The 23,239-nt window shown below is 44.8% G+C and overlaps 1 long non-coding RNA gene across 1 annotated transcript in view; it reads right to left on the minus strand.

Annotated features, from left to right (window-relative positions):
* LOC118969139 (uncharacterized) overlaps positions 1-23,239 on the minus strand; it is a 66,173-nt gene that overhangs the window by 41,538 nt on the left and 1,396 nt on the right. Inside the window, exons 2-4 of the long non-coding RNA XR_012133286.1 lie at positions 6,246-6,347; positions 4,592-4,808; positions 3,273-3,359 (exon numbers count right to left, since the gene is read on the minus strand). This is a non-coding gene — a long non-coding RNA (uncharacterized lncRNA). The remainder of the gene's footprint in view (positions 1-3,272; positions 3,360-4,591; positions 4,809-6,245; positions 6,348-23,239) is intronic.

Below are 23,239 nucleotides of genomic sequence, written 5' to 3' on the forward strand. Positions count from 1 at the left end.
CTCAGCCTTCATTCACATACACACACACACACACAGAAAAAAAAAAAACACCTGGAACTAAGCAGGGGTGCCATACATATTTAGACCAAAGTGGATTGTGTTAGACCAAAGTGGCTATTTGGAGGAAGGAGCTGCCACCAAGCATAGCAGAAGCTTCTCCAGCTGATGGGGTGCCCTTAGTAGGCTATGTTCTGACATTAGTAGGGGGAGGCCGGGGATTCTGTGGGGACCCATGGAATTGCACAGAGCGGGGTCCTCAAGGCTCTGCTGAGCCCCTCTCCCACACAGGGCCAGGAACACATGTGTCCCCAGACAGGGCTCCATGCACATCGGCTGGGAGCCCATGGGTACATTTGTAAGATTATTAAAAACGGAAGGGACGCAGGACACATTAATGTAGAAAATGAAGCCTTGTTTACTTTAAAGATGGAGAAGAGAAAAGAGTTTGCCAATGAAACCCAGCTCTCCATGTCCCTCTGGAATTCTGCCATTAAGCATAGTCTGCAATGAACTCCCAGCACCTCTCTCACAAGGTCTTCCAAAAGCTTTAAAAATAATCGGAATAAAGCTTGCTCAGGAAAAGCTGGAGCATTCCAGCAAGACAGCTGGGCCAGATTGCCTTCTGCTTGGATGCGGGAGAGGGGGCAGCTGGCAGCTTCATAAAGTGAGCACCTCAAGGACAAAACCACCAAATGTAAGGAAAGGAACGTTGTTGCCCTGGCCACTCAGATATACCCATGATCAGCCTAAACACAGACACCCATCCAGCTCACATGTCTTCTTACCTGTGCACATGAGCACAAGAGACACAAATGCAGATGCACAAAAATGCACGGAGAACTGCGTGCAATCACATCACGGCACTGAGATGCACGAACACATATCTTTGCTCACCTAGACACAGCACAAATCCAGTACACCCACACAACCCTCAGAAGTAAATAAGCCAGGGCTGCTCCATTGACTTCAGTGCCATCTCATGTACGAGGCCTGGCTGGCCTGTGAGTCAGGTGGGGGGTGTGGCAGAAGGCAGTCAGAGTCCCAGCAGACCCCACAGAGATATCTCTGGGCAAAGCAGAAACACGTAATCCTCTGGCATGAAATGGTGATGTCATGGTGCCTGGAGAGGTTGTGGAACACCAGAGAAAATAAGGCCGTGCAGTCCCTCCTTTCCTTCCTCACCCCATTCTGGCATTTCCACAGTACAGAACACTGTCTTGGGGTCCCCACGGAGGGGCCCAGCCTGACCCATTTCTGAAAAGCAGCCACCATTAACACATGCAGAGGGACATGTGGTGGCCCAGCCTGTCCAGGTGGAGAGACAAGACGCTGCTTGGTGACCTCCAGTGCCCCTCACTTAACAGTAATTTTACAAAGTGTTCATTTAAAGTTTTGATATCATGATTCTCAGACATGAACACATTTTGTAGGATGTTGCTGGTGTGGTGTACGTGTGCTATCTTTCTCTGCCCCAAGGACCTACTCTCTTTCTGGTTGGTAAGAACACCTGCATGCCTTGAGGAAGGGCCGTGTGGGCACATGGCCATGACTGGACCCCCTTCCCAGCTCTGGAACCAGGGATGGCAGAGCGGGCCCAGCTGGCTGACCAGAGTCCTGCTCTGAGGCTTTGTCTTGCGACTGGAGGGTGATGCTATCCTCCCCCTAGACTCCCTGGTGTGGAGGACACAAGCCCTGTCATCTGCTGGCACTCTCCCCCTCCCACTCCAGGGAGAGGGTCAGTCAGGGAAAACATAGCATGGAGTACAGACATGGACATGGGGTAACCAGCTTGAGTTGAGTGCAGATCAACACAGACAAATCACGTCCATAAGACCAGCTCAATTAAACTCAAATCTCATTATCACATTTCCCGTGGACAGTGTAACCTCTCAGCAGCAGCTGTGCGCACTGTGCAGAAACCGGGGTTGCAGGCACTGGGGAAATTCCTTGACAGGAGAAGCTAATGCCAAGAAGGCAAAAGGGCAGATGCTCAGAGAAGGTCAGCTCCCAGGGGCACTGATGTAGGCAGCGACTGTTTCTCCTGCCCAGTGACAGCCAGCCCCTCTGGGGGGCAGCTGAGTCCCACTGCATCCTCGGGGCCTGCCTCATGCTTGGGGGGCCTGTCTGGCAGACGTGGGCACTCACTCACATGGCAAGCAAGCCCTGCCACCCACTCGGCCTAAAGGACTTTGCTCTGTGGGAACATTTCTCACTTTCTATTTCAGAAGAAGATGCTTTCTACCAGACATGTTTTTAAACTAAATGATAATAGGTCAGTGACATAATGGATGACATCCCCCCTCCACAGTACAGAATAAGCATGAATTTTTGTGTACATCTGTATTTCCAGATGTCTAATTCAAAATAAATCAAAACTAAGTGTTCTCAGCTTAATGTAATGTAATCACTGTAATAGATTGCTTTCCTCAAATCAATTATCATCAAGCTTCATAGGATTCCTTGCCTTTATCATAAATGGCAAGAGTGAGTATGAATGACACTATTTCTCTTTTGAAAATGATGCTGGATTATAGCAAAGCACGCTGAGATCCTTTCTATTTACCTGAAATAACTTGATGAGGCAGAATCAATTTTCTTCAAAACGAGCCTAGAAAATCAATAACGACCATACACACACACTCACACTCTCACATTCACACACTCATATACACTGACGTTCACACACACACACATACACACTCACACACACACAGCCCCATGGTAGCTCCCATGGGGAAATTAAAAATTAATAAAATGCAGGAGGCCACTCACTGCTGGAAGAGCTAAGGCACACCCATAAATAATTCTGTGACAGGGCAGTCTGAGAGGTCAGAGCATTTTACAGAGGATGTGGTGGGGTGGAAAATAAGGACATTCTCAGTCGTAGAGACTGAAGTGTAGGTGGTGTGTAAGGAGGTGGGGTGGGTCCCTGAGCTGCACACTCAGAAATCTGAAGGCCATTTCATAGGCAAAGAACCAGCAAAGGACAAGAGCCAAAGAGTGACACCCTCATGTACATGTCCCATTGAGGACATGCCAGTGGTGACATGGAAAGTGGATCAAATTGAGTAAGACTGGGGATATCGAGGGTGTGGCTGAAGCCATTAAGCTGCAAAGGTGAGGCTAAATGGGCAGCATCGGGTTTTCTCTTAGGCCGGCAGATAGAGTGCAAAGAGTCAAAATCTCTACCAACACAGTGCCAGTAACAGAACAGAAGGAGCCTAGGTGTCCCCAAGAAATCGCTCAAGAGAGAAAGGGAACAGTCTTCTTACCCTGCTGGGAAGTCCCAGTGGCAGGAAGAAAATGGAGACTGTAATCTGTAGTTCTTCTTTATTGCATTATATTCTCAGCAAAAGAACCTGTAAACCCAGAAGAAAGAAAAGCTGCTAAACCCAAGGCAAGGAAGACAGGATGCTGTGCGTGCCCTGGCTGCATGGAAAGCTACCTACTCTAAGCCTGTGGGCTTTAGAGCCAAAGCCCAGTCTGGTTTTACCCCTGTCCAAGGAGCAGACTGGGTGATTCTGCTGTGGCAGGACCATGTCTTTACCTATAGCAAAGGCAGGACCATGCCTTTACCTATAGCAAACCTTTGGCTAACCTTCTCCTTGCTTCCTTCTCTGTGCTTCCTGCTTGGATTTTAATCCCTGGGAGTTCTTCACAAACACTTGCTGCCATGCTGGTGTCCCTGGGACTCCACTGTCATTTAGCAGTAACCACAACCTCATACTGTGGTCAAATTATTTCCTTTAAGGAATGAGGTCATTCAATGGGACTATCCACAGGGTATTTAATGCACCATCTATTTATAACAATCCTCCTGCCAGTGCTTTTTGACCATTGAAATCACTACAGAGGAGCCAAGGGCCCCAAGACTACAATCCAGAGTGTGGCTGAATGGCCAAGGGGAGCTGTGAGAGGAGGGGGCAAAGGGCAAGTCCAAGGGGCCCAGGAGTGTCAGTCCCAGGTCAGGATCAGCCATGTGTGCTGCATCCCCCCAGCCCCTCTGTGTGTCAGAGCTCTGCAGTCAGAGTGCTGACTGTTTCAAAACCAACGTCTGCATCAGCCATTCAGCTGGCAGAAAGAATCCCACAGGTTGAAAGCATGCTGGAGAAAAGAGGTCTCAGGAGCATGGAGGCCAGAGCAGCCAGGGGTTGGAAGAGAATCAGGTGGTGTGGGGAGCTTGGCCAGGGGAGGTACACACAGCAGAAGGAGACTCAAGACAGAAATGGCCTTGACAACCTTGACAAGGGGCCCTGGAGTTTCTATCGTGGGCTCTCCGGGGCCAGGGACCTGCTTCCCTGCCACGTCAGGGAGCTTCACCATTCACTGCGCACCCCGCCTGCAGGGCCGCTGGCTGCACGGGACCCTCCTGGCAGGAAGAATCGGGCTCCAGTGTCATTCACTCAGCCTGTTCACACAAGTGCATCACTGGAGGCCCCAGAAACTCATCAGCAGAGCCTCCAGCTCAGCTTGACATCATGTGTCATCATGCCTGTTAACATCACAGGCCAGGGTCCACAGAGGCTGCCTTTTCCTTCCTGAATTTAATTTTTATCATATGAATATTGTTTGAGATAAATGCGCTACTCACAGGTGTATTTTTCTGAACATTTAACTCACTCCTTGCACCTTTGGGGATTCTCCACATGCATGGGGAGCAGAGGCGGTGGCGGCCTGAGCAGCTTGGGTCCAGCTGCCGGAGAACAGACTGTCACAGCTGGCCTGTGATGGGAGACAAGGGGGGCACCCAGCATAGGGGGTGACCAGCGAGTCCAGGAAGTGACACTGAGCCGGGGACCGGTGGGAATCTGATGGGCAGAGGAAAAGAGAAAGGCAGTTCAGAGAGAGGAAGTGCCTCACGCAAATGCCAAGTTCTTGAAGAATTAAACTAAGGAAGTAACAATATAAATAAGGAAAGGAGAGTAATCCCAGGCCTATTAAAGGAGAGTGAGTTCCAAAGATGTGCCGTAATAGGAGTGAAGGGACCCCAGTGCAAAGGGTGAGGAGCTGGAGCCAAAGGTGGTGTTTCTGACTGAGACTAGGAACAGGGAAGAGGAGATGTCGGGGAGGAAAGGAGTTCAGTCCTGACTGTGAGTACAGGACCATTCAGGGCCACGATCCAGTAGGCAAGCCAGGTTGGCCCCCCTGGGGTCAGGAAACAGGTACATGGTAGGAGAACACCAAGGGGTGTGAGGTACTCAAAAAGGGCATCTGGCAAATTAACAGGGAGCAGAGCCTCATGGGGCACCTAGTTCCTACAGTTTATAGAACAAAGATATGCGTGAGGTACACACCTTTCTGTGTGCCAAGTGCTTTCTCTCTGTGCCTTATCAGTCATCCCAAAGACTGTCCATTGTTGCTACTCTCACCTTTTCAAAGATGAGAAACGTGACTGTCAGAGCCGTTCAGTGACAAAACCACAGAGCCAATATGTGGCAGAGCTAAGATTGCCATTTACTGCAAAGTGCGTGCTCTCTCCACCATGCTGGGAGCCACAGGATTGTTGGGGCCAAAGGGGAAGGCCATGCCTTCAGAGGCTCGAAGAAGAACAGGTGAGGAGACCATTGAAATCTCCCAGGCATCTTGGTAATTGGGGCTTGGATGCCGCCCGGTTCCCGTGGAGTTTGGGGGGGTAAACGCTGCACTGAGTGACGAAAGGGGAAATGGGAGAGGAGCAGCATATGCCAGGTTCTCTTGCCAGAAGCTTGCCTGCGAAGCTGAGACTGCTCTCAGTCGGGCTGCAGAGCAAGAGCATTTTTGCTCTCTTCCCCCATTTTGCTGCTGCTGGTGTTTTGAACTTGTACATGCTCACAGTCTGTGGGAAGGGGTCAAAGAAGGAAACTTGAGAGCTCAGGAAAGTCAGGGGTTCAATACAGGAAAGAAACAAAGTATCTAAGAGAAAGGAGATGAGGCATCAAGATCCAGGATGAAGGAACATCCCTGGGTAAGAGGGCGGCACCGTTGCTTCAGAGACCTGAGAACAGAAGGAGCAGCCGGCAAGGGCACCTATGGGTCTGGAAGAAAACTGCAAGAACCCTCTTCTACACAAGGTAGGAGGTGCACGGAGGCACTGGGATGAAGGGTGAGGCAGGGACAGGTTGGAGGAGAGTGTGGATGGGTGGCATGGGCTTCTGTGAGAAAGCAGAGGCTGCCAGGCACAGGCCCGTGCGCAGTGGAGTGTAAAGACCACACACTGGTCCTTGAACTGATCCTGTACCTCCCCTGGCTCCTGGGCCAGACCTTACCTGCAGGTGAGCAAGAGGCAGAGGGCAGCTGGCTCCACTGATTCACAGCTGGGCATTGGCAGAAGGTCAAGTGACAGAGGCATCAGGCCGGGCTGACGTGACCTTGAAAAGACATTTACGAGCAGAGAGGCATGTTGCAATGTGTGTTGTAATGAGAACTGGCAAGACTTTCATATTACCAGGCATCTAAGTGTTCGATTTTGAATGTCAAGCTAGCTCTCTTAAAGCCTTGCTTAAAGGTTTCCTAATCTTGTGCCCCCACCTCTCTTTTCAACACACAGCAGATAAATACTAAATAGACAAACTTCCCAGTTTGCCTCAGTCAACACAGGCAAACAAACCTATAGGATCATCCATGATGCATGGAGGAAAATGTGAACTGTCCACATGAACAGTGCCCACGCAGTGTCCACACAATGCCACGAGTAGCCCCAGGCCAGGAACCCAGGATGACTGATGCTGTCCTCCTCTGGGACTGGTAAGCACGTCTTTGCATGTTGTTTCCTTGGAACTGTCTTCTTTCATATTCTCCTCCTTGCAGCAGTATTTGCCCCTTTATCTGTAAAATAGGGCCCAGAACTCTGAGAGGCTCAACACCTCCAAAATCCTAGCAGTCCATGGCCCTTTCTTCTTGCTGAGCAGCTGGTCTACAGCCATTTCTTCTGCATCCTCCTGAGATCCCGCTGCTTTCCCCCAAAGCAAAACGAGAAACATTCAACTTACTGTGACAGCTATATAGAGAGGGAGGGAGACCCACATAGAAATTATGTTTCTTTTAGGAAAAAAGAGTGAGTGGGCACTAAGGAAAGGGCACGCCAGGCCCCAGAGTGCCACACCAGGGCCTCTCCTCAGTTCCTTATAGAAGCCAAGCTGACATCAAAGGCACAGGCCTGGCAGGGACATGAAGAAAGAAAGAAAAAGAATGCCATTGTCCGGCCACCTTCCCAGGGTCTGGCAGCTCTTCACCATGGTTAGGACAACCATTTGGTCAAAAATATTACCTTAAAAAGTATGTCGAATATATGCCACTTCCAAAACATCATGCAACTTCTATGCAAAACTGAATGGTGGTTCCTCAAAATATTAAACACAGAATTACCATAGGATCCAGCAATTCTACTTCTGTGTATATACACCCCTAAGAATTGAAGGCAGGGATCCAAACAGATATGGGTCCTCGTATTTTCACAGCAGCACTGTTCACAACAGCCAAAAGGTAGAAACAACCCAAATGTCCATTGGTGGTTGAAGGGATAAACAATAGGTGGTATATCCATACAATGGCATACCATTCAGCCTTAAAAAGGGAGGGAATTCTTACATGCCACAATAGGGATGAACCTTAAAGACTTATGCTAAGAGAAGTAAGCCAGTCACAAAGGGACAAGTATGGTATGACTTCACTGAAACAAGGTGCCTACAGGTCTTCATTCCGGTAGGCTGCTATAACAAAAATAGCACAGACTGGGCAGTTTATAAACAACAGAAATTTATATCTCACAGTTCTGGAGGCTGGTAAGCCCAACATGAAGATGGCAGCAGATTCAGTGTCTGGTGAGAGCCTACTTCCTGGTGCATTGTGTCCTCACATGGCAGAAGGGACCAGGGGGCTCTCTGGGGTTTCTTTCATAAAGGCATGAATCCCATTCATAAGGGCTCCACCCTCATGACCTGATCACCTCCCAAAGGCTCCCATTCCAAATACCATCATGTTGGGGATTAGGTTTCAACATACGAGTTTGGTCAAATCCATAGACACAGAAAGTACAATGGTGGTTTCCAGGGGCTGGGGGGAGGGAAGAATGGAATGTTTTTATTTAATGGGTACAGAGTTTCAGTTTTGAAAGGTAAACAGAACTGTGGAGAGGGAGGGTGTGATGGTTGCAATAATATGAATGCACTTTATACCACTGAACTGTATAATAAAAATGATTTAAAAGGTACATTTTCTGTTATGTGTACTTTACCACAATAAAAAAATGTTTCTTTTTTAATCATGTGAGTGCTTCCTTCTCCTTTCACTACTCCAAGACCACCAGCCAGGCTTCTGTCCCAAGGAGTAGGGGCTAGCAGACAGCACATGGTGTCAAAAAGAGATGTTATCCCACTGCACCCCCTCTGGGACCTGGGGACAGATCCAAGCAGTCAGAGGTCCCCCTCCACTAAGGCAGCAGCAAGGACATGGAGAGGGAACCCCCACCCTCCACTCCTCCTGACCACCTTACCAGCATCTGGAAGCCACCGCCTACCAGAGCAAGCCATCCCCCAGCAGCCAGTTTCCCCACCAGGGTTTATTACCCAGAGAAGCTCTCCTGCTGAGAGGCATGGTCAGCTTCTCAGTCTCCATTGAAGAAACACATTCCCAATATCTGTGGCTGGCTCCAGCAGGAGTGAGCATGTGGCCCATTGTCGGAGGAGGCAGGTGGACATGGTGGTGGACAAAAGCCACTTGGGCCAAGGTGGATGCTGGCCACCTGGGCACAAAGAGTGCTCCCCATTGTGATGATCATTAGTAAATGCAACCCCAGCTCTCCAGAGGTCCTGGACTTGCTGCAGAGAGATATCTGTTTCCTTCTAAGGTCAGAGCGGGTTGGGCACCTGGGCCTAGCGTTTCCAGTGTCCCTGTGCATCCATGAGGTGAACCATGTATCCTGCCCTGAGTCAGGGGAAAATGCAAGAGTTCAGCAGGCGGGTGGACGTGGGAGCGGGCATTCTGTGCTAGAGGCCAGCGCATGAGGAGATGAGGAGCTGTGCTGGGCACAAGGCCTTGCTTCCAGTTCTTATTCCCCTCCCCTGACAAGACTTGGTGCAAAGGAGTCAAAAATGACGGGCAGTAGCAGTCGTGCCTACTGGCAGGCTCTCTGCAGAGATTTAAGGGGAGGTGGAGCACCCCAGACAGCCCGCACACCAATGTCAACCAAGGGCAGGTGGGCTCCAGAACCACCATCCCTGCACACACACTCACTCCTGGGGCCAGGGACTGGGTTGGGGCCGGGGGCTGATTCGTGGACTTTGTCCTGATCACAGGAGTCACCCTAGGAGCTCGGGTCAGCCAGGACATGCTCACCAACCACTTCCATTCCTCTCCTGACACCCATGGTGCCCTCTGTGCCCTGACTCTGACAGTCCTGCCCTCACTGGGTGCTTCAGTCTTGCACCTTACCACTGTCGCCCGCTTGTCCTGGTCCCCAGCCTGAATTCCATGACCTGTAACTGAAGCCCTGCCTTAAATATGCCCTCAAGGACCTTGTCCCTCTCTCAGTTCTGTGCATTCACATGGTTAATCCTACTCTCTTCTCCTCACTGCCTGCACCCAAGCAGCTGAATGTGCCTGGGAAGGACAGGTGGCATCTCAAATTAGTGACCACAAGCATCTTCAGGGGTTTCCCAGGGCTGCCTGAAAGTAAATACCCCTGCAGCCCCAGACCTCACATTTCCACTCGCCTTAGCAACTATTGATACCCTCTACTCTCTCGTTAACTTTCCAGCACCTTCCCCAAATGCTCCCTCTAGGACAGTGGCCTTTATTTCCCTGAGAAGACCAAGTATTCGGAAGAGCAATCCCCCCAACTGCATATGTGCCCATCTGCTCTGCCTCTCCTCCTGCCTCTGAGTTCTTAGCCAGGATGCTCTCCACCCAGGATTAGACTCTGACACTTCTGTCTATTCAATCACCCAGCAGCTCCTCTCTGCCTCCTCCAATTCCCCCTCGATCAGATCATTACGGTAAAATCAATACAGTAACATTTATGTAGCTTGAAAAGAAACCTCTACCACACTTCACACTCACTAGGATGGCTACTACCAAACAAAAAAACAAACAAACAGAAACAAGAAATAGCAAGTGTTGACAAGAGCGTGGACAGTTTGGAACCCTTATGCACTGTTGGTAGAAACAGAAGTGGTGCAACTGTTGTGGAAAATGGTATCGTGGTTGCTCCACAAATAGAACTCTCTTATAATCCATCAATTCCACTTCTGGGCATATACCCAACAGAACTGAGAGTGGGAGTCTCCAAGAAATACGTGTCCACACATGTTCACAGCATCATTATGCACAATAGCCAAAGGTGGAAACAACCCAAGTGTTCATCCACTGGTGAATGGAAAAGGAAAATGTGTCTGTCTATAATGGAATATTATTCGGCCTTGGAAAGGATGAAAATTCTGACTTATGCTACAAGACAGATGAACCCTGAGATCATTATACTTGTGAAATAGGGTGTTCGACTCATGAAGAACAAATACCATATAATTTCAGTGTACGAGGTACCTGAAGTTACCTCAAGCAGCCACTGCATAGAAGCAGAGAGAGCAATATGGTGGGTGCCAGAGATGGCAGAGGGGAGTTGATGTTTAAGGGGCCCAGAACTTCAGTTTGGGAAGATGCAAAGAGCTCTAGGGGTGGATGGTGGTGCTGGCTGCACATCAGTGTGAATGTACTTGATGCCACAGAACTTCACACTTACAAATGGTCAGGATGGTACATTTTATGTTATGTCTATTTTACCACAACTAAAATAAGAAGAAATGGAAAACACAAAGAAACTCCTCATAGCCCTCCATCTTTCTCCTTTATATCTTCTTCCCCATAATCTCCAGCACTTTTACTTTTGCTCTGATCTGTGAGGATTCCTCAAGTTCTACTCCTTCTCCACCTCAGTTTAGGGTCACTTGTCACTCTAGTGATTTTGTTTTAATTTGGGCCTTGTGGAGTCTTTTTTCCAGAAGCACACTCTTGTTCTCCTATTGCTCCTTTTCCATAACACACTTACACTTGGGTTTAACCAAAGCGCTAGGCCTGAATGTCTTCTGAGATCACAGAGCAGAACTGTGTAAAGACACTTGTTTTCTGTGCCAGCTATTTGAGTCAGGTCCTTTGCTTGCCTGGCTAGACCCCTGCTTATGCACAGTTGGCTCACAGAGCCACCCAGTGGTGCTTTGCGGCCCATCCACACTTTGTTCACGTGAACAGAGGCCTGGATTGATCCCCTTGGAACTGGAAATCAGACATTGGATTCCAAATCCTCACTCCTGCCAGAGCTTCCTACATTCAGACCTCACAGCCTGCCTGATTGATTCATGAATGCAATACATGGCCTTTTAACCCCCTTTCCAGCTTCAGCAGGTGGTGAATCCATTAGTAAAAAGAGGGCATTTGATAGCTTTTGGATAATTTTCTTATCACCAAGGTAACTGTTAAAGTAATTCCACGTCCTTATCATCACCATCACACAGCATTATTAAGGTGCCTTGCCAAGCACAACATGGAAATCAGTCTTAAAAACTAAAAGTGATGCTTATTGATCACCACTGCAGCAAAAGGTTTAGGCATGTCAGCGAACACAGTCCGTGTTCCTGTGAAGCGTAACACACTGGGGAGCATTCCAGCTATCCACAGAGGCTCACCCCACAAACCCAAACTTCCTGGGTAAAACAACAGCCATGGTATTATATCTCCCAGTTTCTTTGCTCAGGAAATGTGGCAGTTTGCTGGGGGGTTTCCTGCTCCTCGTGGCTTTCCAGAGGTCACTTGGCGGTACTCAGCTGGCAGGTGACTCTTCAGGAGGGACCAAGCTGGTTTCACTCGTGTCCAGCAACATAGAGGAGGTTGGAGGTCGGCTCAGCTGCAGCTGCCAGCAAGCCCAGCCCTACCCTCTCCAGCACGGTGACTCAGAGGAGCCGACTTCTCAGATGGTGTCAGGCTTCCAAGGGCAGGTGTTCTGGTGAACAAGGCAGAAACCGCGTGTCTCTTCCGACCTAGTCCCAAAGTTACGTAGCACCACCTCTGCGATGTACTACTGTTCATGGCAGCCCACGCAGATTTGGAGGAAAGAGGCATAGATACTACCTTTAATGAGAAGAATGTCAAAGAATTTACAGGAACATTTTTAAATCTCCACAGGAAGCAATGATACTCAAAAAGAAACCTCTTTAAAAGAAATCTCATAAAAAGGAGCTTTTTAAAAATAACTTGACCTATATGTGTGGTCATAGCAGCTCCATTCATAGCCACCAACAGCTGAAAATAAACCTAGTTTCCTTCAGTGGTTGAATGGATAAGCAAACTGTGGTGTCCCCATACCATGCATGGAATACCACTCAGCAAAAAGACACATTATCATACACACAACAGCTTGGATGAATCTGAAAGACATTATGCTGAGGCAAAGAAGCCAGTCCCAAAGGTTATGTACCCTGATTCCGTTTATACGACATTCTCAAAATCACCCAATTATAGTGACAGAGAGCAGTTCAGTAGGTGCCAGGGGCTGAGGCTAAGGGACAGAACAGCCCAGGGAGTTTCTGGAGTGAGGGAAGGTGCTGGGTCCTGATCGTGGACAGTGTGTACATGTGTTCAGTCTCATAGAACTGCGCACACCCCAGGGAAGTCACACTTGTCGCATGTTAATTTTCAAAATAAAGCATAACAACTTTGAATCAAGTGACAACTTATTTTGAACTGCATACATGAGCACTGAAGCAATTCTGCATGGGAGACCGACCAGTTGTGTAGGCAGACACGTCCTGGGAAGGGAGCGGAAGTCCCGTCCCAGGCTCCTTGCTCCCTCACCAAGGGCCCATGCAATTCATCCTGACTGGACTCTGGGGATAGAGACACAGTGAGTCCCGCCATGTCCAACAGGCATGAGGGGAGAGGTGGACAGTCAGGAACCTGCAGAAGCCACATGCCGAATTGGCAGGACTGGTTCCTGGTATCCTCCTGCCCCCCAGAGCTCCTCACGGCACTGAGAGCACCTGGTAACAGGCACAGGGACACCAGCCGAGACTCCTCCAGACGCCCTCCCAGGTTCCTTTCATTTCTCAGCAATTAAAACATTCGTTAAAGAGAATTTAATCCTACTGTTGTAAAGTGCTATGCCAAACAGATTTGGCCAATATTTTTTAATGTTATGTGAAATGGCTACTCCCAACAGTAATTCAACTATGTTACCATGGATTTAAACAAAAACAGCAACTAAAAAGATCATACCAAGAAAAATCATTTTGAACCACAGAGTCAACAATACTTGGGCCCAAAAAATTCAAGCCCAACTGTAAAAGAGATCCCTAAAGTGAAATCTCAGAAACCTGTAAGTCAAAGAAAGGACCAGTGCAAACCAACCAAAAGAAAGCTGAGGCCATTATATTAATACAAAACTGTGGAGAACAGTGGTTTTTGGGGAAATATGAAACTCATTTTACCTCCATGTCTATTCACTATACTTTGCCTAGATTGTCCCTTTGGGTCAGGAATAGTCTGAAATTTGGCGTATGGAAAATCCAAATTGTAAAGTAGATAACTATTTCCCTAGTCAATATATAAGTATAGGTTTTAAGATAAGCTCATTTATGTGAAAGAGTATTTGTTAAATGTCTAGAACAGATGGTGAACCTTCCTACACTGATGGTGGGAATGTAAATTGTACAGCCACTGTGGAAAACAGTATGGAAGTTCCTCAAGAAAAATAAAAATGGAAATACCAAATGACCCAGTAATTCCACTTCTAGGAATTTACCCAAAGAAAACAAAATCCTTGATTCAAAAAGATCTATGTACCCTATGTTTATTGCCACATTATTTACAATAGCAAAGGCATGGAAGCAACCAAAGTGTCCATCAATAGATGAATAGATAAAGAAGGCATAGTACCTATACACAATGGAATATTATTCAGCCATAAGAAGGAAAGAAATCTACCATTTGCAACAGCATGGATGGACCCAGAGGGTATTATGCTAAGTGAAATAAGCCAGACAGAGAAAGGCAAACACCATATGATTTCACTTACTTGTGGAGTGTAAAAACAGAACAAAACAAATGGAACAGAATAGCAGTAGACTCAGAGACACTGAGAAATGATTGGTGGTTACCATAGGAGAGGGGTTGGGATGGGTGGATGGAGAGGGTGAAGGGGATAAAGGGGCACAAAAATTCTCAGTCATAACATACATTGATCATGGGGATGGCATTACAGCATGAAGTTTATAGCCTGTGATTCCGTAACATCTTCCTATGTTGACAGATAGTAACTGCCCTTCCTTGGTCCTCCACTGGTCTCCATGTTTGTTTGCTTGTTTGTTTGTTGGGGCAAATAAAGAATAAACAAGGAAGAAACAATCTTTTAAAGAAGCCATGTCATACCTTTGTTCTCGGTCTGTTACTAAAGGTGTAATTACAAATCTTCAATAGTTTTTTAATGTTTACCCAATAAACACAACATAGAATTCTAGGGGCAGGAAAGACATACAAAGGCACAAAGATGGTCATATTGTGATGTGTCCATCAACAGATGAATGGATAAAGATGTGTAATATACAATGCAATATTACTCAGCCACAAAATAGAATGAAATCTTGCCATTCACAACAACGTGGATGGACCTAGAGGGTATTATGCTAAGTGAAATAAGAAAGACAATATCATATGATTTTATGTATATGTGGAATCCAAAAAAATGAAATGAAAAAACAGAAATAAACTCACAAATACAGAGAACAAACTGGTGGTTGCCATAGGTTAAAAGGACAGATGAAGTAGGGGTAAAGAGGTACAAACTTCCAGTTATAAAATAAGTATTGGGGATGAAAGCACAGCATAGGGGATATAGTCAATAGTGTTATAATAACTTCAGATGGTGATAGATGGTAACTACACTTACAGTGGTGAGCATTTTGTAATGTATACAATTGTTAAATCACTGTCAACTATATTTCAACTCAAAATATTTCTAATAAAAAAATTTTTGACAATTTTTCAAAAAGGACACTTAACCCTTACTAACGTTCCAGGCCCAAATAACATTCTAAGTCAACACATAAAATTATTCCTACAGGAATTATAAGGGCAAACTAAAATAAACCAGTGTTCTGAGAGGTTTTTAACATATCTACTTTAATATACATTTTATTATATATTTAATACACATTTTATACAGGTCAAGTACATAAAAGTGAAGATATAAAGAATCTAAATACTATGTAATCAGTCTTTGGTTCAGAAGCATTCACATTACTTTTGCTCTTGATTGCCGAATAGTGCTTTAGGGGCACTTATAACAATTAATCGTGTTTTCAATTACAAAGAGATAATGTTAGTTCAAATATTTATCATAAAACTCACCTCTCTGCTTAGCCTGCCCATGATATCTGGATAAAGATGCAGCAATAGCCCAGTCATGTCCTGTCAAACCCGCACGGAGGAGGTAAAGTGCACAGTCCCAGGGACTGCACTTGGGTCCAGCCCTGTCATCAATGTGTGGCCTCAGGCACCTGTCTCTACCTCAGTCTTTAAAATTGGGGACTGACAGCCTTGGCCTCAGAGCACTATAGAGCCATTTGAATAGAAGGTTAGAGTAGGTGTTAGTTAATAAATACATACATAGAGTTTAACTACCCACCCACACTAGGAATAATTGAAATATTCTCTTGGGGAAAAGGCAAACTTACCCCTTCTAAATGCATTCTGTTTTACTGTATGAAATGCACAAAAAAAATGCTTCTGAAAGTGCCCAACAAGTAGCAAATGCACAGTAAATATTGGCTATCTACTCCATGATCCAGGGCTTAAAAACACCATTAAAAAGAAACAATTTAAAGGAAGAAATGGCTAGCTTGGGAGATTTTTTACTTTAAGGCTGTACGTGAGGAAAGAGTCCATAGAAAGGGAAGTAGGAGTCATACATTCAGAAAACTACGGAGAATAATTCTCACTGTTTCTTACTTAGGAGCTTTAACAGTGCACATAAGAGAAAGCCCAACTCAGCTCTGCTCGAAACAACTAATACATGTAAGTGGAGGTCCAAGAGTTAAGACAGTTCCAGAACTGGTTGGCACAGGGACTCTGCAATGTCATGAAGCTCTGAGCTTCTGTCTTTGTCCCAGATGACATGCACCTTCATTCTTGCCCAGAGGAGACCCTGCTATTCCAATAAAGATTTCTGTATCCCATCCACAGCAAGAACTGGGGTGGGTGCTCAGCTTCATCCCAGGGGGTAGGAAATAGAAAAAGGGAGAAGTTCAAGAGATAATGTGGGCAACAGTAGAGGCAGCATAGTTAACCACTGTGTGTGCTCTGCCCCTGAGGGAGTTTTTCAGGATGCAAACACCAAATAGTTGATTAACTGTGTCCATGACACACATCCTTTGATCCTTTGAGATAAATTTGCCATGTGCAAGTGGGCCAGTTCTGCCTGAAGTCAGTTGGTGCGCTGTTCTGTAAGAAACTATTTACTGATCTAATTAAAAATTCAGAGAAATTAACTGAATTCTCATGGGGTCCCTTTCTGCCAAATGTTTCTGTGCTGTGTACCATGAAAACCAAGGTCGATTGTTCATCCCATTGGGCTCATCATGGACAAGTGGTCCAGAAGACCACGGCCTCCGGGCACCTGAGCCCCGGCCCACATCAGGAGGCCCAGTGCTGACTGACCCAGGCCCAGGCTGCACTCCGTCTATTGCACTTCCTTAAATTAGCATTCCTGATTTCACAGCTTTCTAAATGCATCCAAAATTCTCACAAAAGATTTTTTTTTCCAAGTCTGGTTTATTTCCAAAGGTGAAAAAGTCTAAACTATAAAATATTGCAATGTCTCAGCAAAAGTCAACATGGGAGAATTTGGTGAAAAATCATGGAAGTTTATAAAAACCCCTCCACAAAATGAAGAATCCCCAAGGGCATTTGTCTGGTTTAAATTAATAACTTATGCTACAATTAAAACACGATTTGTATAAATCCTCCAGTTACTCCACATCACGAGAAAGGTCAAAGCATGACCATGTGTGTTGCACAGTTTGGGACACTGCTCACAGTCTCCCATTTGGAATGAGCACTGTCTTAACTTTGCCTGAAGACTCTGTGCCATTAGCACAGAAGCATGAACCTCCTGGAATCTCAGAGCCTGTAACTCCATTTCTATCCTGGAGGGGTAAAATAGCTGTAGGTCCTGCATTTTGGGGGTTAAAATTGACAAAAACAATATAAATGTTCTCCAAGATGTAAATAAACAGAGCTGAAGACAGGGAGATGTTTCTTTTTTTTTCTTCATGTGTGTTTCACAGTAAAATGCTATATTATCAATCCAAGTACACAGAATACCTAATTTTTAAAAATTATTTTCTATTTTGCTATCATTAATGTACAATTACATGAACAACATTATGGTTACTAGACTCCCCCTGTTATCAAGTCCCCACCACATAGCCCATTACAGTCACTGTCCATCAGCATAGTAAGATGCTATAGAATCACTACTTGTCTTCTCTGTGTTATACTGCCTTCCCCATGTTCTCCCCACCACATTTTACATGCTAATCGTAATGCTCCTTTCTCCCCCTTATCCCTTCTTCCCATCCATCCTCCCCAGACCCTTTCCCTTTGGTAACTATTAGTCCATTCTTGGGTTCTGTGAGTCTACTGCTGTTTTGGTCCTTCAGTTTTTGCTTTGCTCTTATACTCCACAGATGAGTGAAATCATTTGATACTTGTCTATCTCCACCTGGCTTATTTCACTGAGCATAATACCCTCTAGCTCCATCCATGTTGTTGTGATGGTAGGATTTGATTTCTTCTTATGGCTGAATAATATTCCATTGTGTATATGTACCACATCTTCTTTATCCATTCATCTACTGATGGACACTTAGGTTGCTTCCATTTCTTGAGTATTGTAAATAGTGCTGCGATAAACATAGGGGTGCATATGTCTTTTTCAAACTGGGCTCCTGCATACTTAGGGTAAATTCCTAGGAGTGGAATTCCTGGGTCAAATTGATATTTCCATTTTTAGTTTTTAGAGGAACCTCCATACTACTTTCCACAATGGTTGAACTAATTTATATTCCCACCAGCAGTGTAGGAGAGTTCCCCTTTCTCCACATCCTTGCCAATATTTACTGTTGTTTGTCTTTTGGATGTTGGCCATCCTAACTGCTGTGAGGTGATATGTCTTTGTGGTTTTAATTTGCATCTCTCTGATGATTAGCGATGTGGAACATCTTTTCATGTGCCTGTTGGCCATCTGAATTTCTTCTTTGGAGAAGTGTTTGTTCAGATCCTCTGTCCATTTTTTAATTGGATTATTTGCTTTTTGTTTGTTTAGGTACATGAGCACTTTATATAATTTGGATGTCAACCCCTTATCGGATATGTCATTTATGAATATATTCTCCCATACTGTGGGATGCCTTTTTGTTCCACACCAAAGGATGGTGTCCTTTGCTGTACAGAAGCTTTTTAGTTTAATAGAGTCCCACTTGTTCACTTTTGCTTTTGTTTTCCTTGCCCAGGGAGATATGTTCATGAAAAAGTTGCCCATGTTTATGTCCAAGAGATTTTTGCCTATGTTTTTTTCTAAGAGTTTTAGGGTTTCATGACTTACATTCAGGTCTTTGATCCACTTTGAGTTCACTTTTGTGTATGGGGTTAGACAGTGATCCAGTTTCATTCTCTTACATGTTACTGTCCAGTTTTGCCAACACTAGCTGTTGAAGAGGCTGTCATTTCCCCATTGCATATCCATGGAGGGAGGTGTTTCTTAACTGACTTAGGCAGAATCAGGGGTTAAAGAACACATTAATTTAATCCAATAGACATTTACCCACTTGGGGACAATGAAGGGCCATTGTGACAACTGTTTAGTGGCATCTGTTTACCCTTTCAAGCACTGTACCCAGTGGACATCCTCAAGTAAGAGTTTTACAACTCCTCAAATGTATTTTCTGGCATCTATTCAGAAGATCAGGGGGTTAGTTTGTTTCTACCTTAGTAACGTTGCAAATAATGTTAACAAATTTCCTTTTGTTGAACTATCCTTGCATGGCTGGGACAAACCATTCTTGGTCAGTACCTACTACTCTTTATGAACACTGATTTGTTAACATTTCAACTAAGATTTTGCACCTTTGTTTATGAATGAGGCTACCCTATACATTTTACTTTTCATGCTCTTCTTTTTTCCAATGTGGGACCAGGGTTATGTTCACAGTTTACAAAGAAATGAGGACTGTTTCATCTTTTGCTGTGTTCTGGAACAGTTTAAATAATAGAAAGTATCAGTTCCTTGAAAGATAGTGACTATTTTCATAGTATTTTGTAACACCTTTTCAATTTCTTCCATATTTATGGGAGCTTTTTGGACCCTTCTTGAATCAAGTTTAGAAATCTATAGTTTCCCAGAATTTGTTCTTCTCATTTATATTGTTCAAAAATATTTGTAAAGAATTTCTTCTTTTTAAAATACCTTACCTTTCATGAACCACACTGTTTCTCATTATGCAGTCCTGATATTGTCTTCTCTTTTTCTCTTGATTACTGTCAAGAAGTTCATCTATTTTAATACTTTCAAAGAATCATCTTTTTTCCCTTGTCAATCTTCATTAATTTGAGCTTTCTTTACTGTTTAATGACTTCTTCCTAAAATACATTTAAAAGCAGGAACCCTCTTCTGAGTTGCATGGAGATATAATATGTCACGCTGCAGGTAGTATTCATTTCTAAATAGTCTGCACTTCCTAATTGATATTCCCTATAATCAAGCATTGTTTAGAACCGTGGTTTAGTTTCTTTGGTTTTGTTTTAATTTTCAAAGTAGATCAGTTTGGATGGACTCCCTTTTTTGCAGTTACTGCCTCCAGAAAGGATAGTATGCATGTTTGCTTATTTTTGTAGTAATAGTCATAAAATTTCCCCGGGTCTTAGAAAAGAGTATGTGTCTTATTTATTAAATATTACAGTACATCAATAATATTAATTGTATTACAAAAATCATCTAAACTCTTATACATTTGTTGTCAGTATTTTGGCAATTCTCTGAAAGATGTGCAAAAACACACAATTAATGCATCTTAACAGGTTTTTTAACTTTTGCAGTATGAACATTGGCCCCAATAATTGTAAAAATTCAAAAAATCAAATAAGAGAGTTTATGGATGGATAAAACAATAGAAAGATAGGTATCTAATAAAGTAAATAGAGTAAAACGTTCATTTTAGATTCTGGACAATACGTATACAGGTGTTCATTGCATTATTCCTTCAACTTTTCTGTTTGAATATTTTCATAATAAAATGTTAAAAAGACACAAATTTTTAAAACCAGCTTCATGGTTGTGTTCTTTAAGTCTGCCCACCAGTTGAAGTCCTCAAAGTAACTTAACTTGTCTCCCATGGACACTGATGGAATGAAGTTGGTGCAAGAAAATATACCATCACTAGTCTTACACATAAATGTTCAAATTTTAAATCTAGCTAAAATAATAAGAGCAATTAACACTTATTAAATGTTTACTATGTGCCAGAATGTGCATTATCTCATTTTATCTTTACAACAGCCCTCTGTGGGTTAACTAATATCACCATTTTTATAGATAACACTGAAGCTTATAAAAGTGAAGGCACTGTCTTAATCTAGACAGCCTAGCAGCGGCAGATCCAGGATTCCAACTCGGCTCCACGTGACTTTAGAGCTAGCACCCTTTAGCCTCCACCCTCCACAGACCTGCCATGTCAGCACAGTGGCCGCCTGCTATGAGAGGCTGCTGCTGAGCACTTGGGATAGAGCGAGGCTGAACTGAAATGTGCCCTGAGGATAAAAACACACCAGTTTTCTAAGGCCTGGAACAGCAAATCAGAAAACAAAATATTTCTGATCATTTTAATATTAATATGTGTTGAAATAATATTTTGCACCTATCGAGTTAAATAGAATATATTTTTCAAATTAAACTCACCTACTATTAGAAATTTTTCAAGTATAAATCTAGCTCACATTAAATTTCTACTGGACAGTGCTGGTCTAGTCCCATTTGATTCTGAAAGGAACTGTTTTGCATTTCTTCTCTCTGATTTTAGTTTATAGCCTCCTTATGACAAAAATAGTAAGATGAGGGGAGGTGGCAAATATAATTATAGGAGGAGCACACTGTGCCAGCCTGAACATCAAGGAAGGGGAAAGGTGCTGCCACAGGAGGGACAGCGGAGGTAGGCATGCTTAGACTGGCAGGCAGGTGACTTGGAAGGAGATGTGAGCTGTGTCTTACCTGCAGGGGGATTCCCATGTGAAGATCAAATAGACCAGACAATGAGGTGCCTCCACACTGCAGGAATTATCCAGTTGTGGAGCTTCCTGTTGCTGAATGCCTGCTACGTGTAAGTCTCTGCAATCTTGGCTGAGTTCAAAGAGGCCCACAGTTGTTTAGAAAGAGTGACTTTCCCTCCCTGCTCATCACAGCCTCCACTGCACTACAGTATGAGAAGAGGTAAAAGAAGAACCCCAGGGCACAGAAGCACAGAAGGGAAGGCTGTGCCCCGCTGATATACCCGGCCCCCTGGCTCAGAGACCCAGAGCACCGAGGCCTCATCTCAGGAATCCAAGGCCATGCTGAGGCGAAGCCTGGAGTAGAGGACATGGGAGGGAAATAACAGTCTCAGGCATATGGTGCCAGATTGTGAATTTCTCTGGAGTCTGTGCTAAAGGAAATGGGAACCCACTGAAGGTGCAGCATTGTGAGGCAAATTAACACCAGGCTGGCAAGAGGGACAGCATCATGGAATTTAATTGAAAAAGACTGAAATATTTCCTCATTTTCAGGAGTGCATGCCAAATGTAACACTTAGGCAACGTGGGAAACTGCTGCAGACTGCCAGCAAGGGCCCCAGTGAGACTTCTAAATTCTTCCTCTATATTGTATATATAAACCCACCTCTACTATTGTTGACCTAACTGGCAACTACTCGGTATCTTCACCCTATTTATTGACAAGGACTCAGCTGTGGAGTTGGGAAGGCCCAGGTCCCAGGCCAGCTCTACTACCTACTAATACTGTGATTGGGGTCAAGTTACTGAAAATAACTAGGCTTCAGTTCCCCCCTTGGAAAGGGAAAAGTATATGTACTCCCTCCCAGAAAAGTGGGGGTAAAGGGGCAGGGCAACTAAGGAAAAAGCCAATCAGGCATAAGCAGGAAATGACCTTGTCTGGAGAGAAGATGAGTTTGGGTTGTGGCACACTGCAGGTAAGGGGCATGACGTAGCATTAACAACATGGACTCCAGAGCCAGCAGCCCTGGGTTCAAGTCCGTGGGCTGCCTTGGTGTCTTCCTCTGTTTAACAAAAATAGTAAGAATATCTACCTCACTTAAAGAAGCTGCCTCATGGATCCTAGCCAGGAACCCTGTTACAACAACCTCTATCCGTTTCGAGACAGTTTATTAGCAGGGGAGGCACCTATAGTTGCAACACAGTCTTCAGTCCTGGGGAAAGCTGGCCTCTCAAGGATTTGTTTGTTTATTCATTCAAAAAATATGTGTTGAGCAGCTGCTATGTGCCAGATATTATTCTAAACACCTGGCGTACATCAATGAACAAAACATGCCTGACCTCATGGAGTTTGCAACCCTCATAAGAATAAATGGCAGACAATAAACAAGCAAATCATACAGTACATCAGAGAGGATAAGTATAATAGTGTAAGAAACAGGGCAGCACAAAGACAGTGGGAAGGCAGGTGCCACATTAAGGAGAGTCAAGCTCAACCTCATGGAGAAATGACATTTGACTAGAAGAATACCAGGGGGAGGAATATTCCAGATAGAGGCAGCTGTCAGTGCAAATGTTCTCAAGGGGTGCATGCCTGCTGCTACAGAGGAACAGCAAGGAGGCCACAGGAAACAGACTGGAATGAGGGAGGGGCAAACTGATGGGTCAGAGATTCGGGTCCAGATTGTAGAAGGACTTGTTCACAATTAAAGGACTGAGTTCCTGCTCTCAGTGAGCTCAGAGGTATGGCAGGAATTTAAACAGAAGAGGGCGGTGAGCTCTCTGATATTTGAAATTGCTCTGGTGACAGCAGACCACAGCCAAGGAAGCGTGAAGCAGGGAGACAGGTAAGTTCTCACAATAATCCTTAGGAACACGGTGGCAGTGCTTGGACCAAGTGACAGCACAGGAGACGTAAGTGATTGGATTTTGGCACGTGTCTTTGCTCTAGCATCCCCCT

This window comes from Manis javanica, chromosome 7 (genome assembly GCF_040802235.1).
Source record: "Manis javanica isolate MJ-LG chromosome 7, MJ_LKY, whole genome shotgun sequence".
NCBI classification, from domain to species: Eukaryota; Metazoa; Chordata; class Mammalia; order Pholidota; family Manidae; genus Manis; species Manis javanica.